This window comes from Elephas maximus, chromosome 16, assembly GCF_024166365.1.
Source record: "Elephas maximus indicus isolate mEleMax1 chromosome 16, mEleMax1 primary haplotype, whole genome shotgun sequence".
In the NCBI taxonomy this organism is placed as follows: domain Eukaryota; kingdom Metazoa; phylum Chordata; class Mammalia; order Proboscidea; family Elephantidae; genus Elephas; species Elephas maximus.
Genome location: NC_064834.1, coordinates 51701319 through 51719865, shown reverse-complemented (window position 1 = coordinate 51719865; position 18547 = coordinate 51701319). Strand labels below are relative to the sequence as shown.

At 40.2% G+C, this 18547-nt stretch overlaps 1 non-coding gene across 1 annotated transcript; it reads right to left on the bottom strand.

Annotated features, from left to right (window-relative positions):
• Nucleotides 1-895: 895 nt before the first annotated feature.
• Nucleotides 896-1002, bottom strand: LOC126060050 (U6 spliceosomal RNA). The gene has a single exon (XR_007513517.1). It is a non-coding gene; the product is annotated as a U6 spliceosomal RNA (small nuclear RNA).
• Nucleotides 1003-18547: the final 17545 nt, after the last annotated feature.

Genomic DNA, 18547 nt, shown 5'->3' with positions numbered 1-18547 from the left:
ATGTCTTGGTGTTTTTCTTTTTGGATCAATCTTAAATGGGGTTCAATGAGCATCTTGGATAGATATCCTTTCGTCTTTCATGATGTCAGGGAAGTTTTCTGTCAGGAGATCTTCAACTATTTTCTCTGTGTTTTCTGTCCTCCCTCCCTGTTCTGGGACTCCAATCACACGGAAGTTATCCTTCTTGATAGAGTCCCACATGATTCTTAGGGTTTCTTCATTTTTTTTAATTCTTTTATCTGTTTTTTTTTTTTCAGCTATGTTGGTGTTAATTCCCTGGTCCTCCAGATTTCCCAGTCTGCATTCTAATTGCTCGAGTCTGCTCCTCTGACTTCCTATTGTGTTGTCTAATTCTGTAATTTTATTGTTAATCTTTTGGATTCTGCATGCTGTCTCTCTATGGATTCTTGCAACTTATTAATTTTTCCATTATGTTCTTGAATAATCTTTTTGAGTTCTTCAACTGTTTTATCAGTGTGTTCCTTGGCTTTTTCTGCAGTTTGCCTTATTTCGTTTCTGATGTCTTGAAGCATTCTGTAAATTAGTTTTTTATATTCTGTATCTGATAATTCCAGGATTGTATCTTCATTTGGGAAAGATTTTGATTCTTTTGTTTGGGGGGTTGTAGAAGCTGTCATGGTCTGCTTCTTTATGTGGTTTGATATCGACTGCTGTCTCCGAGGTATCACTGGGAAACTTGTTTTTCCAGAAATTCTGCTAAAAAAAAAATGCAGTCAGATCCCTATCAGAACTGCCTTTGGATTATAACCGCCACCTTGTTCCCTGTAAGGATGAAAGTCCGAGATTTGGATCATACATGCTTGGCTGTAGCTGGTTCTGTGTTTTTAGTCCAATTTGGAATGGATTTTTGGTCCCTGGGTTTTTTGTGGTTCCTAAAAATATGGAATGCTTCACGAATTTGTGTGTCATCCTTGCGCAGGGGCCAAGCTGATCTTCTCTGTATCGTTCCAATTTTAGTATACGTGCTGCTGAAGCGAGCACTCCTTATCCTTTTTGATGGATTTAACTTACAAGTCTATTTTGTCAGAAATTAATGTTGTCCTCCTGCTCTTTTTTGATTGTTCTTTGCTTGATGTATTTTTTCCATCCTTTGAATTTTAGTTTGTTTGTGTCTCTAAGTTTAAGGTGTGTCTCTTGTAAGCAGCATATAGATGGATCATGTTTTTTAATCCATTCTGCCTGTCTCTGTCTCTTTATTGGTGCATTTAACCCATTTACATTCACGGTAATTATGGATAGGCATGACTTTAGTGCTATCATTTTGATGTCTTTTTTTGTGTGTGTTGTTGACCGTTTCTTTTTTCCACTTAATTTTACATGCTGAGTAGATTATATAGTGTCCTTTCCTCGTATTCATTGTTGTTGATTTTGTTTCTGCTGCATATTTTTTTCTTGTATTTTATTTTAATGTGTAGGATAGTTTGTCTCCTTTGTGGGTATCTTATTATTTCTAAATTTAAGCCTAACTTTTATTTCTTTGCATAGCCTTGTCTTCCTCTCCATATGGAAGATCTATGACTACATTTCTTAGTCCCTATTTATGGTTTTAATGTTGTCTTCTTTTGGATAATAACATCACTGTTTCCCTGTTTTGAGTGTTTTTTATCTTGATTTATTTTTGTGATTTCCCTGTCTGGGTTGGCTTCTGATTGCTCTGCCCAGTGTTCTTGTCTTGGGTTGATACCTGATATTATTGGTTTTCTAACCAAAGAGCTCCCTTTGGTATTTCTTGTAGTTTTGGTTTGGTTTTTATGAATTCTCTAAACTTCTGTTTATCTGGAAATGTCCTAATTTCACCTTCATATTTGAGAGACAGTTTTGATGGATATATGATTCTTGTCTGGCAATTTTTTTTCCTTCAATTTTTTTATATAAGTCATCCCATTGCCTTCTTCCCTGCATGGTTTCTGCCGAGCAGTCTGAGCTTATTCTTACTGACTCTCCTTTGTAGGTGACTGTTCATTTATCCCTAGCCGCTCTTAAAATTCTGTCTTTATCTTTAGTTTTGGCAAGTTTGATTATAATATGTCTTGGTGACTTCCTTTTAAAATATACCTTATGTGGAGTTCGATGAGCATCTTGAATAGATATCTTCTCATCTTTCACAATATCAGGGAAGTTTTCTGCCAACAAATCTTCAACAATTCTCTCTGTGTTTTCTGTTATCCCTCCCTGTTTTGGTGCTCCAATCACTTGTAGGTTATTTCTCTTGATAGAGTCCCACATAATTCTTAAGTTTTCTTCATTTTTAAAAGTTCTTTTAACTGATTTTTCTTCAATTATATTGGTGCCAATTGCTTTATGTTCAAGTTCAGAAATTCTACCTTCCACTTGCTCAGCTCTGCTCCTCTGAGTTTCTATTGAGTTGTTTACTTCTGTAATTTTATTGTTAATCTTCTGAATTTCCTATTGCTGTCTGTCTATGGATTTTTCCAGCTTATTAAATTTTTCATTATTTTCCTGAATAATGTTTTTAATTTCTTCAACTGCTTCATCTGCGTGTTCCTTGGCTTGTTCTGCATATTGCCTCATTTCCTTCCTGATGTCTTGAAGGGTTCTGTGTATTAATGTTTTGTATTCTGCCTCTGGTAATTCCAGGAAGGCATTTTCATCTAGAAGATCCCTTGATTCTTTGTTTTGAGAGCTTGTTGAGGTGATTGTGCTCTGTTTCTTTATGTGACTTGATATTGACTGTTGTCTCTGAGCCACCTCTAAGTTTTGTAGTAGTTTGTTTTATACTTGCTTACTGTGTTGTAACTTCTTGCTTTGTTTTGTTTTGATATGGCCAAATGGGTTGCTTGAGTGAGCTAGCTTGATTATTTTCACCTTTGGAGATCTGATATCCTTTCCACAGATGGCTAGAGCTGTTACCAGGTATATCAATCTAGAAGTCCGTTAACTTTTCTTGTATGAATTCAGCTTAGGTGTCCAGGTAGCTGATCATCAAGTGTATGGTACATGCTCTGTCCTACAGTCTTAGAGGGTCAGGGTTGATTAGTGTAGGTACTGGTATCTGGTTGCAGGAGGGGGTCACACTCTGAACAAGGCAGGGGGCTGAGAATCGTCCCCGAAGTGTCTCTGAGGAAAACGTGTCCCTGTTCCCAAGAGTGTATAGGTGGGTGGGTTCTGCAGATGGACCATGAGCACCCAATGCTTTTGGTTGTAAGGACTGGGAGGTACCAGTTATCCTTGGACCCCTGACGTGGGTGGCTGGGTGACCTGAATGGAGCCACCGGTCCTTAGGCCCCTGATGTGGATAGGTGAAGACCCTGTTTAATAGAAAAAGCAATGTCAAACCTCTCCACCACACACCCAAGACAGTTGTAGTCTGCCAATAAGGGCCTATTCTCCTGAAATAGGCCCAAACATGTCCATGCAGGGGGGGAAGTACTCAAAGTCCATGGACCATTTATGCCTGAACAGAAGCCGCTTCCGTCCTGAGCTCCCCCAGTTAGTTGAGCTGGCAAACTATCTTTTCCTCAATTGCAAATTTATTCCTTCTCCAAGGCCAGAAGGATGGATCTAGGCACTCAACAGGGTCTATCTGAAGCCCAGGGAAATCTGCTGCTGAAGCCAGCTTGGGAGCAGGAGGTTGGAGGCGCTGTAAAATATATGCAAGTACTTAGCTTTGGCTGAGAGCACCATTCTTCCAAAGATATGAGTAGGCTGTGTGGCTGGCTGCTTCTGCCTGAGGAAACTGCAGCCGAATGCTAGTACCAGCCCACTGCTGGTGCTCCTGGGAATGGTTCCTGAGGGCTCAAAGCTATTCAGGTCCGGTAACTCTTCTCTACTTCTGAACCATCTCTTCCTCCCCCCACCCCTCAGTTCATTTTCCAAGCTTGCCATTAATGTTCAGGTCTCCTAGCTTGTCATAAATATACTCGTTTCACTTGTTTTTTCAGGTCTTTGTTGTAAGAGGGCTTGCCGGAAGCACCTGTCTATTCTACCACCTTGGCCCTGCCTGTATGTATTTTTTTAAATAATATTTTATTGTGTTTTCAGTGAAGGTTTACATAACAATTTGAGTTCCATTTCAACAATTTCTATACACGTTGCTCAGTGACATTGGTTATATTCTTCACAATTCATGACCATTCTCATTATTTCTGTTCTGGTTGTCTGTTTCCATTAACCTAGTTTTCCTGCCTCCTTACCTTCTTATCTTTGTTTTGGAATCTTATATTTTAATCAGGGAAGACATTTTGATCAGGGAAGACAAACAAATAAACCAGCAATGATAACATAATGTGCTTGTAGAGAGAGATTCACAGAATTCTATGGAAGCACAAGGCAAGGACACTGAAATCAGACCAGGGGTAGGTGATGGGAAGGTATACAGGAATGAGGTTTGAACTCAGGAGTCAATTAGCTTCTGAGTGGGGGGAAGAGACAGGTAGGAAAAGAAGATGCTGAAAATCTCAGGGGCTTTTGAAAGCTTGTAAGTTGTTTGGTATGGCTAGCATGAAGGGTGAGTGTTGGGGAGGAACAAGAGATTTGATGTTGGACAGGCAGTAAACATCAGCTCAGGGAGGACCTAATTGCCAGGTGAAGAAATTTGGACATTCTTGAGGAGCATGGGGACCTAGTAAAGGAATAGTTGACCATTTAGTCTCACACAGATGATTTTTTAAAGGAGCACAGTACTTAAAGTGATATTCATTATTTTTTGAGCCAAGACTTCCACATTTTTTAGTTGGGCAACAGGTGGTACCATTTCCCAAGATACAGGAAGAGGAGGAGGAGTGGCTATGGGGGAAGAGATGCATTTAGATTCAAACAGGTTGCATTTAAGGTCCCTGAGGAATAGGCAAAAGGGCAAACCATCCCAGACAAGGTAATAAGAAAATAATAAATACAAATGTCATATACATAGCACTTGTTTTGTTATGGTGTGATGGATTGTTTTTGTGTGGCTTTTCACACCATGGACTTGTAACTCCTACACAGGTGACTGGGCGAGACTATACAGGTTGTGGCCCACCAAGGGGATTGGATAGCTTGCTAATAATGCAAGTAAACTTCATGGTACCTGTGTGGGGGTAGGTCTAAGGAACCCTAATGAAGCAGTTTTGCCATCCTGCTATGCTTACAATGAGCCATCCCAGAGGCAGGAGAGAGAGGATCTCACCACCACCAAGGAAGAAGAGCCAGGAGTGATTCTCCTTCCCCCTTCTAAGTTGGAGGAGGTCAGATGTAGCCTCCATGCCACTTTTACGGCACTTTATAGTTTTTACAAAACTTTTCTCGGAAAGTGAGAAGTGACCACAGCAGACAATGTGTGGGGGTCTAAGGGGAGTTTCCCTGAAGAGGAGAAGCATTGAGAGCAATGTTCACAGAGAACATTGAAAATCCAGCATTGCCCCTCACCAAAAACACAATAAAATATTATTTAAAAAAAAAATCCAACAATACCAATTGGGCTTGTCTCAAAAGGTAAAGGAAATTCCAAAAAGATTTTATAGGGCTGTGTTCTGAAGAAAGCAATGTTCAAGAATATTTTTCTAGGCCATGATGGCTGACTAGGGAGAAGCTGCCTCGGATCCCTCTTGCAGCAAAGACTCGGAAAAACAAGTGAATCGATCACATACATGACAATCTACAAACCCTGACCATCCAACACAGATCTAAAGAGTTGACCTGAGTGACAGAGACTCAGCCAGCGCAAGCAGGCTGCACACTGACGTGGCTAATGAGAGAACGAGCAACCACAGGGAAGCAGCGACTGTTTTTGGAGCCTGGAGCCAGTGTCCCAGTCAGAAAACCTTGGCGCCAGGCTTTGGACTGGGCACAGGGGAGCTGAGCACGGCTTCCTGAGACGGTGCAAACACGGGACACAGCGCTAGCCCCCAGAAGTGACCTCGGGGGAAGCCCAGACAGTGCACGCAGGCAGCGCAGTAACACAGCTGACAGGAGGGGAAGTCACCAGGAGGCAGCGACTGGTATTGGAGCCTGGAGTGCGGCATCCCAGCCGGGGAACCTTGGCGCTGGACTTTGGACTGGGAGCAGAGGAACTGACCACGGCTTCTGAGACAGCACAAGCACAGGACGCGGGCCTGACCCTCGGGGGCAATCTCAACCCAGCCAATGCACACAGGCTACACATCCCTCGGGAATCTCAGATAAAACAGTCATCACCAAGCAAGATAAGTAACTTTGTCTATATTCCTGGGTGCTATAATAATATACTCTCTCCTAGCTATCTGATCCCTCCCCTCATCTTCCCAGGTGGCTTCTTTAACATTGGAATTTCCTGGGCCAGAGAGTGAAGTGCTCTGCGGGGTTTTTTTTGTTTGTTTGTTTGTTTGTTTTTGTCTTTTCCTAACCCATTCTCCTGGCCTGAGAGAAGCAGCTACAAAAAACCCAGGGACCAAAAATCCTTCCCTGACTTCCCAAAATTGGAATAAAAATACAGAACCAGCTCCAGCCAAGTGTATGAGATCCACGGTTTTGGGCTTTCATCCCTTCAGGGAACAAGGTGGCTATTATAATGCAAAGGCAATTCCGATAGTGATCTGACGGTAATTGTTTTATCCGATTACTGCACAGACAAGTTTCCCAGGTCTGATATCTCTACCTATTAAACAGAGCCCTCAGTGACCCACAACAGGGAACTGAGGGCTGAAGCTACACCCAAAACACCTAGCCTCCTGCCATAGGGGTCTGAGGATAGTGACAACTACCAGTCTGTAGAGGTACATGCATTGGGTGCCTAAGGTACAGCTGCAGAGCCCACCCACCAAAGTGCTTTAGGAATAAAGACACACCTACCTCACTGGCACTTGGGGGAAGCCTGTCAGCATCCTGCCCCCCCCCGCCCGGAATGTGACCCCCTGCTGCTACTAGAATCTGGTGCACACAACTATCACCACTACTCCTCTAAGTGAATAGGTGACAGTCTACACCACACAATTGGTGACCCAAAATCAGATGCTACTAAAGAATAGTGAGTGGACTCTTAGGCTTATATACCTGGTAACAGCCCAAACCAGCTGGTAATAGGACATAAGTGATTCAAGGGCTACAACAATCAAGACAGCACAATCTAGTAGCCCACCTACATATACTGAAAGAAAACAAAACAAGATAAGACTCAGTGAGCAAATATAATATAAATCATTACAATATCTTATAGATGGCTCAGAGACAGCAGTCAATATCAAACCTCATAAAGAAGCAGACCATGACTGCTTCTACAACTCCCCAAATTAAAGAATCAAAATCTTTCCCAAATGAAGATACAATCCTGGAATTGCCAGATGCAGAACATAGAAAACTAATTTACAGAGTGCTTCAAGACATCAGGGACGACCTCAGAAATGAAATAAGGCAATCTATGGAAAAAGCCAAGGAACACACAATAAAGCAGTTGAAGAAATCAAAAAGATTATTCAAGAACATAGTGAAAAAAATTAATAAGCTGCAAGAATCCATAGAGAGACAGCATTCAGAAATCCAAAAGATTAACAGTAAAATTACAGAATTAGACAACGCAATAGGAAGTCAGAGGAGCAGAATCGAGGAATTGGAATGCAGAGTGGGGGAGCTGGAGGATAAGGCAACTGACACCAATACGATTGAAGAAAAATCAGATAAAAGAATTTTAAAAAATGAAGAAACTCTAAGAATCATGTGGGACTCTGTCAAGAAGAATAACTTGTGTGTGATTGGAGTTCCAGAACAGGGAGGGATAACAGAAAATACGGAGAGAATAGTTGAAGATCTGTTGGCAGAAAACTTCCCTGACATCATGAAAGACGAAAGGATATCTATCCAAGATGCTCATCGAACCCCATATAAGATTGATCCAAAAAGAAAATCACCAAGACATTATCATTAAACTTGCCAAAACCAAAGATGAACAGAAAATGTTAAAAGCAGCCAGGGATAAAAGAAAGGTCGCCTACAAAGGAGAATCAATAAGTTCAGACTACTCAGCAGAAACCATGCAGGCAGGAAGGCACTGGGATGACATATATAGAGAACTGAAGGAGAAAAACTGCCAGCCAAGGATCATTTATCCAGTGAAACTCTCTCTCAAATATGAAGGTGAAATTAAAATATTTACAGATAAACACAAGCTTAGAGAATTCGCAAAAACCAAACCAAAGCTACAAGAAATACTAAAGGAAATTGTTCGGCCAGAAAATCAATAATATCAGATACCAACACAACACAAGGTCACAGAACAGAACATCCTGATATCAACTCAAATAGGGAAATCACAAAAACAAATTAAGATTAATTTTAAAAAGAAAAAAAATGCTCAAAACAGGGAATCATTGAAGTCATTATGTAAAAGATCACAATAATCAAAAAGAGGGACTGAATACAGGAGGCATAGAACTGCCATATGGAGAGGAAAACAAGGTGATATAGGATGATGCAAGTTAGGTTTTTACTTAGAAAAATAGGGGTAAATATTAAGGTAACCACAAAGAGGTCTAACAATTCCATAACTCAAAATAAACACCAAGAAAAACATAATGACTCAGCAAACATAAATTTAACTACTATGAAAATGAGGAACACACAGTTTACAAAGAAAAACACCTCAGCAGAAAAAAGTAAGTGGAAAAATGAAACTGTCAACAACACACACAAAAAGACATCAAAGTGACAGCACTAAACACATACTTATCTATAATTACACTGAATGTAAATGGACTAAATGCACCAATAAAGAGAGAGAGAGTCTCAGACTGGATAAAGAAACACAATCCATCTATATGCTGCCTACAAGAGACACACCTTAGACTTAGAGACACAAACTAAAACTCAAAGGATGGAAAAAAATATATCAAGCAAACAACAACCAAAAACAGCAGAAGTAGCAATATTAATTTCTGACAAAATAGACTTTAAAGTTAAATCCACCACAAAGGATAAAGAAGGACACTACATAATGATAAAAGGGACAATTGACCAGGAAGATATAACCATATTAAATATTTATGCACCCAATGACAGGGCTGCAAGATACATAAAACAAACTTTAACAGAACTGAAAAGTGAGATAGACACCTCCACAATTATAGTAGGAGACTTCAACACACCACTTTCGGAGAAGGATAGGACTTCCACTAAGAAGCTCAATAGAGACACAGAAGACCTAATTACAACAATCAACCAACTTGACCTCATAGACTTATACAGAACACTCCACCCAACAGCTGCAAAATATGCTTTTTTTTCCAGTGCACACGGAACGTTCTCTAGAATAGATCACATATTAGGTCATAAAACAAACCTTTGCAGAATCCAAAATATCAAAATATTACAAAGCATCTTCTCAGACCACAAGGCCGTAAAAGTGGAAGTCAATAACAGAAAAATCAGTGAAAAGAAATCAAATACTTGGAAACTGAAAAATAACCTGTTCAAAAAAGACTGGGTTACAGAAGACATTAAGGAGGAAAAAAAGAAATTCATAGAATGCAATGAGAATGAAAACACTTCCTATCAAAACCTCCGGGACATAGCAAAAGCAGTGCTCAGAGGTCAATTTATATCAATAAATGCACACATACAAAAAGAAGAAAGAGCCAAAATCAGAGAACTGTCCCTACAACTTGAACAAATAGAAGGTGAGCAACAAAAGAATCCATCAGGCACCAGAAGAAAACAAATAATAAAAATTAGAGCTAAACTAAATGAATTAGAGAACAGAAAAACAATTGAAAGAATTAACAAAGCCAAAAGCTGGTTCTTTGAAAAAATTAACACAATTGATAAACCACTGGCCAGACTGACTAAAGAAATACAGGAAAGGAAACAAATAACCTGAATAAGAAACGAGATGGGCCACAGCACAACAGACTTAACTGAAATTAAAAGAATCGTATCAGATTATTATGAAAAATTGTACTCTAACAAATTTGAAAACCTAGAAGAAATGGATGAATTCCTAGAAAAACACCACCTACCTAAACTAACACAATCAGAAGTAGAACAACTAAATAGACCCATAACAAAAGAAGACATTGAAAAGGTAATCAAAAAACTCCCAACAAAAAAAAGCCCTGGCCCGGACGGCTTCACTGCAGAGTTCTACCAAACTTTCAGAGAAGAGTTAACATCACTGCTACTAAAGGTATTTCAAAGCACAGAAAATGACAGAATACTACCTAACTCATTCTATGAAGCCACCATATCCCTGATACCAAAACCAGGTAAAGACAATATAAAAAAAGAAAATTACAGACCTATATCCCTCATGAACATAGATGCAAAAATCCTCAACAAAATTCTAGCCAACAGAATACAACAACATATCAAAAAAATAATCCACCACGACCAAGTGGGATTTACAGCAGGTATGCAAGGCTGGTTTAATATTAGTAAAACCATTAATGTAATCCACCATATAAATAAAAGAAAAGACAAAAACCACATGATCTTATCAACTGATGCAGAAAAGGCATTTGACAAAGTCCAACACCCATTCATGATTAAAAAAAAAAAAAAAAAACTCCCAGTAAAATAGGAATTGAAGGAAAATTCCTCAACATAATAAAGGGCATCTATACAAAGCCAACAGCCAACATCATTCTAAATGGAGAGAGCCTAAAAGCATTTCCCTTGAGAACGGGAACCAGACAAGGATGCCCTTTATCACCGCTCTTATTCAACATTGTGCTAGAGGTCCTAGCCAGAGCAATTAGGCTAGACAAAGAAATAAGGGGCATCTGGATTGGCAAGGAAGAAGTAAAATTATCTCTATTTGCAGATGACATGATCTTATACACAGAAAACCCTAAGGAATCCTCCAGAAAACTACTGAAACTAATAGAAGAGTTCGGCAGAGTCTCAGGGTAGAAGATAAACATACAAAAATCACTTGGATTCCTCTACATCAACAAAAAGAACATCAAAGAGGAAATAACCAAATCAATACCATTCACAGTAGCCCCCAAGAAGATAAAATACTTAGGAATAAATCTTACCAAAGATGTAAAAGACCTATACAAAGAAAACTACAAAATACTAGTGCAAGAAACTAAAAGGAACCTACATAAGTGGAAAAACATACATTGCTCATGGATAGGAAGACTTAACAGAAAAAATGTCTATTCTACCAAAAGCCATCTATACATACAATGCACTTCCGATCCAAATTCCAATGACATTTTTTAATGTGATGGAGAAACAAATCACCAACTTCATATTAAGGGAAAGAAGCCCTGGATAAGTAAAGCATCACTGAAAAAGAAGAAGAAAGTGGGAGGCCTCACTCTAACTGTTTTTAAAACATATTATACAGCCACAATAGTCAAAACAGCCTGGTACTGGTACAACAACAGGCACATAGACCAATGGAACAGAATTGAGAACTAGATATAAATAAATCCATCCACGTATGAACAGCTGATATTTGACAAAGGCCCAGTGTCAGTTAATTGGGGGAAAGATAGTCTTTTTAACAAATGGTGCTGGCATAACTGGATATCTATTTGCAAAAAAATGAAACAGGAGCCATACCTCACACCATGCACAAAAACTAACTCCAAGTGGATCAAAGACCTAAACATAAAGACTAAAACGATAAAGATCATGGAAGAAAAAATAGGGACAATGTTAGGAGCCTTAATACAAGGCATAAACAGAATACAATACATTACTAAAAATGGCGAAGAGAAACCAGATAACTGGGAGCTCCTAAAAATCAAACACCTATGCTCATCTAAAGACTTCACCAAAAGAGTAGAAAGACCACCTACAGACTGGGAAAGAATTTTCAGCTATGACATCTCTGACCCCGCCTGATCTCTAAAATCTATATGATTCTGTCAAAACTCAACCACAAAAAGACAAACAACCCAATCAAAAAGTGGACAAAGGATATGAACACGCACTTCACTAAAGAAGATATTCAGCAGTTAACAGAAACATGAGAAAATGCTCTAGATCATTAGCCATTAGAGAAATGCAAATTAAAATTACAATGAGATTCCATCTCACTCCAACAAAGCTGGCATTAATCCAAAAAACACAAAATAATAAATGTTGGAGGGACTGCGGAGAGATTGGAACTCTTATACACTGCTGGTGGGAATGTCAAATGGTACAACCACTCTATCTGGAGTTTTCTCAAAAAGTTAGAAATAGAACTACCATACAACCCAGAAATCCCACTCCTCGGAATATACCCTAGAGAAACGAGCCTTCACACAAATAGATATATGCACACCCATGTTTATTGCAGCACTGTTTACAATAGCAAAAAGCTGGAAGCAACCAAGGTGTCCATCAACGGATGAATGGTTAAATAAATTATGGTGTATTCACACAATGGAATACTACGCATCGATAAAGAACAGTGACGAATCTGTGAAACATTTCCTAACATGGAGGAACCTGGAAGGCATTATGCTGAGTGAAATTAGTCAGATGCAAAAGGACAAATACTGTATAAGACCACTATTATAAGTTCTTGAGAAATAGTATAAACTGAGAAGAACACATTCTTTTGTGGTTACGAGAGGGGGAAGGGAGGGAGGGTGGGAGAGGGTTATTTACTGATTAGTTAGTAGATAAGAACTACTTTAGGTGAAGGGAAGGACAATACTCAATACAGGGAAGGTCCGCTCAACTGGACTGGACCAAAAGCAAAGAAGTTTCCTGGATAAACTGAATGCTTCAAAGCTCAGCGGAGTAAGGGCGGGGGTTTGGGGACTATGGCTTAAGGGGGCTTCTAAGTCAATTGGCAAAATAATTCTATTATGAAAACATTCTTCATCCCACTTTGAACTGTGGCGTCTGGGGTCTTAAATGCTAACAAGCGGCCATCTAAGATGCATCAATGGGTCTCAACCCACCTGGATCAAAGGAGAATGAAGAACATCAGGGTCACAAGGTAATTATGAGCCCAAGAGACAGAAAGGGCCAAATGAACTAGAGACTTACATCATCCTGAGACCAGAAGAACTAGATGGTGCCCGGCCACAACCGATGACTGCCCTGACAGGGAGCACAACAGAGAACCCCTGAGGGAGCAGGACATCAGTGGGAAGCAGACCCCAAATTCTCATAAAAGACCAGACTTAATGGTCTGACTGAGACTAGAAGAATCCCAGTGGTCATGGTCCCCAAACCTTCTGTTCCCGAAGACAACTCATCAGACATGGATTGGACTGGACAATGGGTTGGAGAGAGATGCCGATGAAGAGTGAGCTACTTGTATCATGTGGACACTTGAGACTATGTTGGCATCTCCTGTCTAGAGGGAAGATGGGAGGGTAGAATGGGTTAGAAACTGGCAAAACGGTTACAAAAGGAGAGACTGAAAGGAGGGAGCGGGCTGACTCATTAGGGGGAGAGTAAGTGGGAGTATGTAGTAAGGTATATATACGTTTATATATGAGAGACTGACTTTATCTGCAAGCTTTCACTTAAAGCACAATAAAAATTATTTAAAAAATAAAAGGTGGTGGAGGCCATACCCCAGGGAAATTCCCTTTACACTGGTTCAGGGAGGTGACCTGAGTCAGGGTGGTGTTACAATCCCATCCTAATCCTCTTAACATAAAATTGCAATCACAAAATGGAGGACAACTGCACAAAATGGGAATCACGGCCTAACCAAGTTGACACTTATTTTTTTTTGGAGGGGACACAATTCAATCCATGACAGCTGCCCTCCAGAAGCTCAGAATTACTGCTGGAGGATTGATGGCAATTTAAAACTAAGATAATTGTAGAAGACGTGGGTTAGAAAGATTGGTTCATTTGCTTAAGCAAGGCTCACTTGCTTATTCGCCTACCCTTCTCCCTTCCTCTCTCTTTTGTCTAGTGTCTAACGGAGAGATGACTGAAGCAAAGAGTATGATTTCCCACACCTCCCTACTTGAGGGTAAGTATCCTAAAAAAAAAAAAAGCTCCTCTCAACTCTTTCCAATTTTTAAAGCACTTCTTTCTTTGCTTGCATTTCTCTGGTGGATACTTACCCCTGCTGGGTGTCTGTATTCACTGGATGGGTTGAGTAGGATATTGAGCTAACTGTACCAGAGGATACAGACTGTCTTCACTCTTTGTTGTCAGTCTCTTCACTAGAAGGTAAGTGCCATAGGGCAAGGACCTTCACTGGCTTTAACAGATGTAAAGGCTTTAGCCTTAGTAGTAAAGTCTTCATGTACTTATTAAATGAATGAATGAATTGTATCCCCATCAGCTAGCATAGTCTCTGGTGCAGAGTAGGTGCTTAATGCTGCTACTGCTACAATTACTACTACAACTACTATGTGCTGAGCCATTACTATGTGCCAGGCTCTGTGCAAAAGACACTACATACATTATCTTATTTGATCCACACAACTAGCCACGAGGAAGGAGCCACTTTTTTCTTTTTTGCTATTTTATACAGAAGGAATGAGGTTTAAAAATGTTAAATAATTCACCCAAATTCAAATCAAGGTGTCAGATAGTTGTCAAACTTGGATTTGAAATCTTGTCTGTCTGACACTCAAGCCCATGCTCCTTCTACTCCCCCTAGTTGCTTCAAGAGGCATCCTATGCCGTCTGGCTTCAGTGCATTTACTCTGGCACTTACCTACCGAGAGTCCCAAACTCTGCCCTAATACACACAGGGTATTCCATGTTTGGAACCTTGGTGGCAGAGTGCTTAAGAGCTCATTTGCTAACCAAAAGGCCAGCAGTTCAAGTTCACCAGAAGCTCCTTGGAAACCCCGTGGGGGCAGTTCTACTCTGTCCTATAGGGTTGCTATGAGTTGGAATTGGCTCAACAGCAATGAGTTTGTTTTTTTGTTTTGTTCTTTGGTTTATTGCCTGTTTGGGGGGCAGTGGTGGTTCAGTAGTAGAATTCTCGCCTTCCATGCAAGAGACTCAGGTTCAACTCCCAGCCAGTGTACCTCATATGCAGCCACCCTCCATCTGTCACTGGACGCTTATATGTTTCCATGATGCCGAACAGGCTTCAGAGGAACTTCCTGACCAAGACCAACTAGGAAGAAAGGCCTGGTGATCTATTTTCAAAGGTCAGGCAGTCAAAACTCTATGAATCACAACAGTACAAACCACAACCGATCATGGGGATAATGCAAGACCAGGCAGTATTTCATTCTGTTGTGCATGGGGTCACCATGAGTGGAGGGCCTACTCCATGGCAGCGAACAACAAGCTAACAACGAATTTCCAGTTTACAACAATACATAGTTCAAACAGGCAGGGAAGGTGCATTCCTGCCCTAGAGAATGGGAGTCACCTGTTTAGCATGGGTAAAAGAACCATAATAAGTAAAGTGCCCATTAAAGAACTATAGGCATATTTGCCAGAGAAATGGGACAATTTGAGATTACAGAGAAATAATTTGACATTATCCAGGGGCCACTAAGCGAAATGCAGAGTAGTGACAGTGGCTATTGGCCAGAGTCAAGAGCCTAATGTGGCAGCATTAGTTATGACCTCTGAGCCTGCTCTCTTGATTCCTGCCTTCATACCTGGAATGACAGGATCTCATCAGAAAAGTACAGACTCTTAGTAATAGGTTTAAGGCAGCAGCCCTGTGATAGTGCTAATTTGTAACTTATCTTGGGCCAACTTCTGGTCTATCCGTGGACCAGACTGTCCTGGCTCCATGATGTTCACCCAATATACCCAAGAAGAAATAAGCAGTCTTTACTGACAGGTTATAAAAGCACAGGATTTCCCTGGGAAAGTTCCCTAATTTAGAGCAGTAGCACGTCAGGGAGGGGAAATTCAATAGTGAGTTTGTTCATTCATTCTTTCAACAAATGTTGAGCAGGTGTGCCAGGCTCCATGCTAGAGACTGTGGGTCATCCTGGAGGGCAGGAACAGTGTATTGTTCACCATTACACCCTAACACCTAGCACAATGGATAAACACATAACTGGCAAAGTGATAAGAATTGGCAAAACAAAGTCTTATTTGGCAGCAACTGCATAGGAAGGTGAGGAAAACCCAGGTTTTGAGGTAAGTTAAGCTGCCTAGGGAAACAGCATGAGCAAAAGCAGAAATGCAGGTGATAAAAGCATGTTCAGAAGACAGCAGGCAGTGTGGTGTGGCTACACTGGAGTGAGAGATGGATTGGCAAGTGATGACTGGACTTGGTAGGAAGGACCTTGAAAGCCAAGTGGAAGCATTTGGATTTTACCCTCTAGTGCATGAGGGTCCATTGAAGGCTTTAAAAAAAAAAAAAGAAAAAAGACAATTATATGAAGGAACAATAATTTACATACAATAAAATTCACCCATTCTAAGTGTACAATTCAATGATTTATAATAAACTTACCAAGTTTTGTTACCATCGCCATAATCCAGCTTTAGGTTGTTTTCCGGTTAGAACATTTCTATCACTCCAGTAACATTCCTCGTGCCCATTTACAGTTAATCCTATTTCCCACCCCCAGGCCTAGGCAACCACTAATCTACTTTCTGTTCCTATAGATTTGACTTCAGGACTTTTTATATAAATGGAATCATATAATATGTGCTCTTTGTGTTTGGCTTCTTTCACTAAAAGCATGGTGTTTTTGAAGTTTACCCATGTTGTTACATCATTCCCCTTAACTGACAAATAGTATCCCATTGTATAAATATAACACATTTTGTTTATCTATCCACCAGTTGTTGGACATTTATTTGGGTTTTTCCATTTTTGGGCTGTTGTGGATAATGCAGCTATAAACATTTGTATACAAGTCTTTGTATAGACATATGTGTTAATTTTTCTTGGGTCTATACCTAGGAATGAAATTAATTGCTGGGTCATATGGTAACTCTATGTTTAACCTTTTAAGAAACTGCCAAGCTGTTTTCCGAAATGGCTACACCATTTTACATTCTCATCAGCAATTTATGAGGGTTCCAGTTTCTCCCTATCCTTACCAACACTTGTTATTGTCTATCTTTTTTTATTATAGCCATTCTATCCAGCTATATTCTCAGTGGGCATAAGGAGTCCCCAGGTGGCACGAAAGGTTAAGAGTTCGGCTGCTAACTGAAAGGTTGGAGATTCGAGTCTACCCAGAGATGTATCAGAAGAAAGGCCTGGAAATCTACTTCTGAAAGGTCACAGCCATTGAAAAGCCTATGGAGCACAGTTCTACTCTGAAACACTTGGGGTCACCATGAGTCGGAACAACTTGACTGCGACTAGTGTGGTGGCGAGTGGTATGAAGTGGTATCTTATAGTTTTAATTTTTATTTTCTTAATGACTAAATGTCTTAGTTATCTAGCGCTGCTATAGTAGAAATACCACAAGTGAATGGCTGTAACAAACAGAAATTTATTCTCTCACAGTTTAGGAGGCTAAAAGTCCGAATTCAGGGCGCCAGCTCTAAGGGGAGGCTTTCTCTCTGTTGGCTCTGGGTGAAGGTCCTTGTCTCCTTTCAACATCTGTGGACTCAGCTTTCCTTGGAAATCTCCATGTGTCTTGGCATCAATCTTCCCCTGGGTCTAGGATGTTCTCAGGACCAGGACCCAGGGTCCAAAGGATGCCTCTGCTCCCAGCACTTGTTTCTTGGTGGCAGTGTGTCCCTCCCTTTCTGCTCTCTGTCGTCTCTTTTATCTCTTGTAAGATAAAAGGTAATGGAGGGCACACCAGGGAAACTCCCTTTACGTCTTTACATCGGATCAGGGCTGTGACCTGAATAAGAGTGTCATATCTTATCCTAACCCTCATTAATATGACCTAATCCTACCTCATTAACATAACAGAGAGCTCACTCCCAAATGGGACCATAAACATAGGCATAGAGGCTAGGATTTATAACACATCACAGAATGGAGGATAATCAGATCACAAAATGGAGGACAACCACACAATACTGGGGATCATGATATAGTCAAGTTGACACATATTTTGGGGGGACACAATTCAATCCATGACACTAGTGATGTTAAGCATCTTTTCATGCGCTTATTAGCTATTCATGCATCTTCTTTGGTAGCATATCTATTCAAATATTTTGCTATTTTAAAATTGAGTTTCTTTTCTTATTGTGTTCTAAGAGTTCATTATATATTCTAGAGATATCTTCAGATATCTTGCAAATGATTTCTCTTAGTTTTTGGCTTATTTATTCACTTTCTTAATTGAATGGGAAAAAGGGACAAAACAGAACAGTGCTTAAGAAACATAGTTCTGGCAGCAGTACATGGGATAAATAGAAAGGTGCAGAGAGCTCTATTTTAATATACCCTGAATGTTGTAATATAGAGAATAGCCATGGGCCAATTTCCTAAAATTCTCCAGGAAACAAAGGGTTATAAGCAGTTGTTTATCGAAAGCTGTTTACAGTCTAGTTAATCAGTGAACCAGAATCAGTGAAACTAGTCAATCTGGGGAAGTACATTTGAAAGGTTTTCCTGGATTAGGAGAAGAAAAGAAATGGGGGAGCAGTGATAAGTGGCTATTCCAAGAGCTTTGAACAGGGCAGCTCTGAACCTCCTTCCCCGGTGCCGTTGCACTGATGTTTACTGGTGGGAAACTAGAAAAAACTAGTTCTTGGGCGCTTGGATTTTGACTGGTGAAGAGGCCAGGTTGTTTGG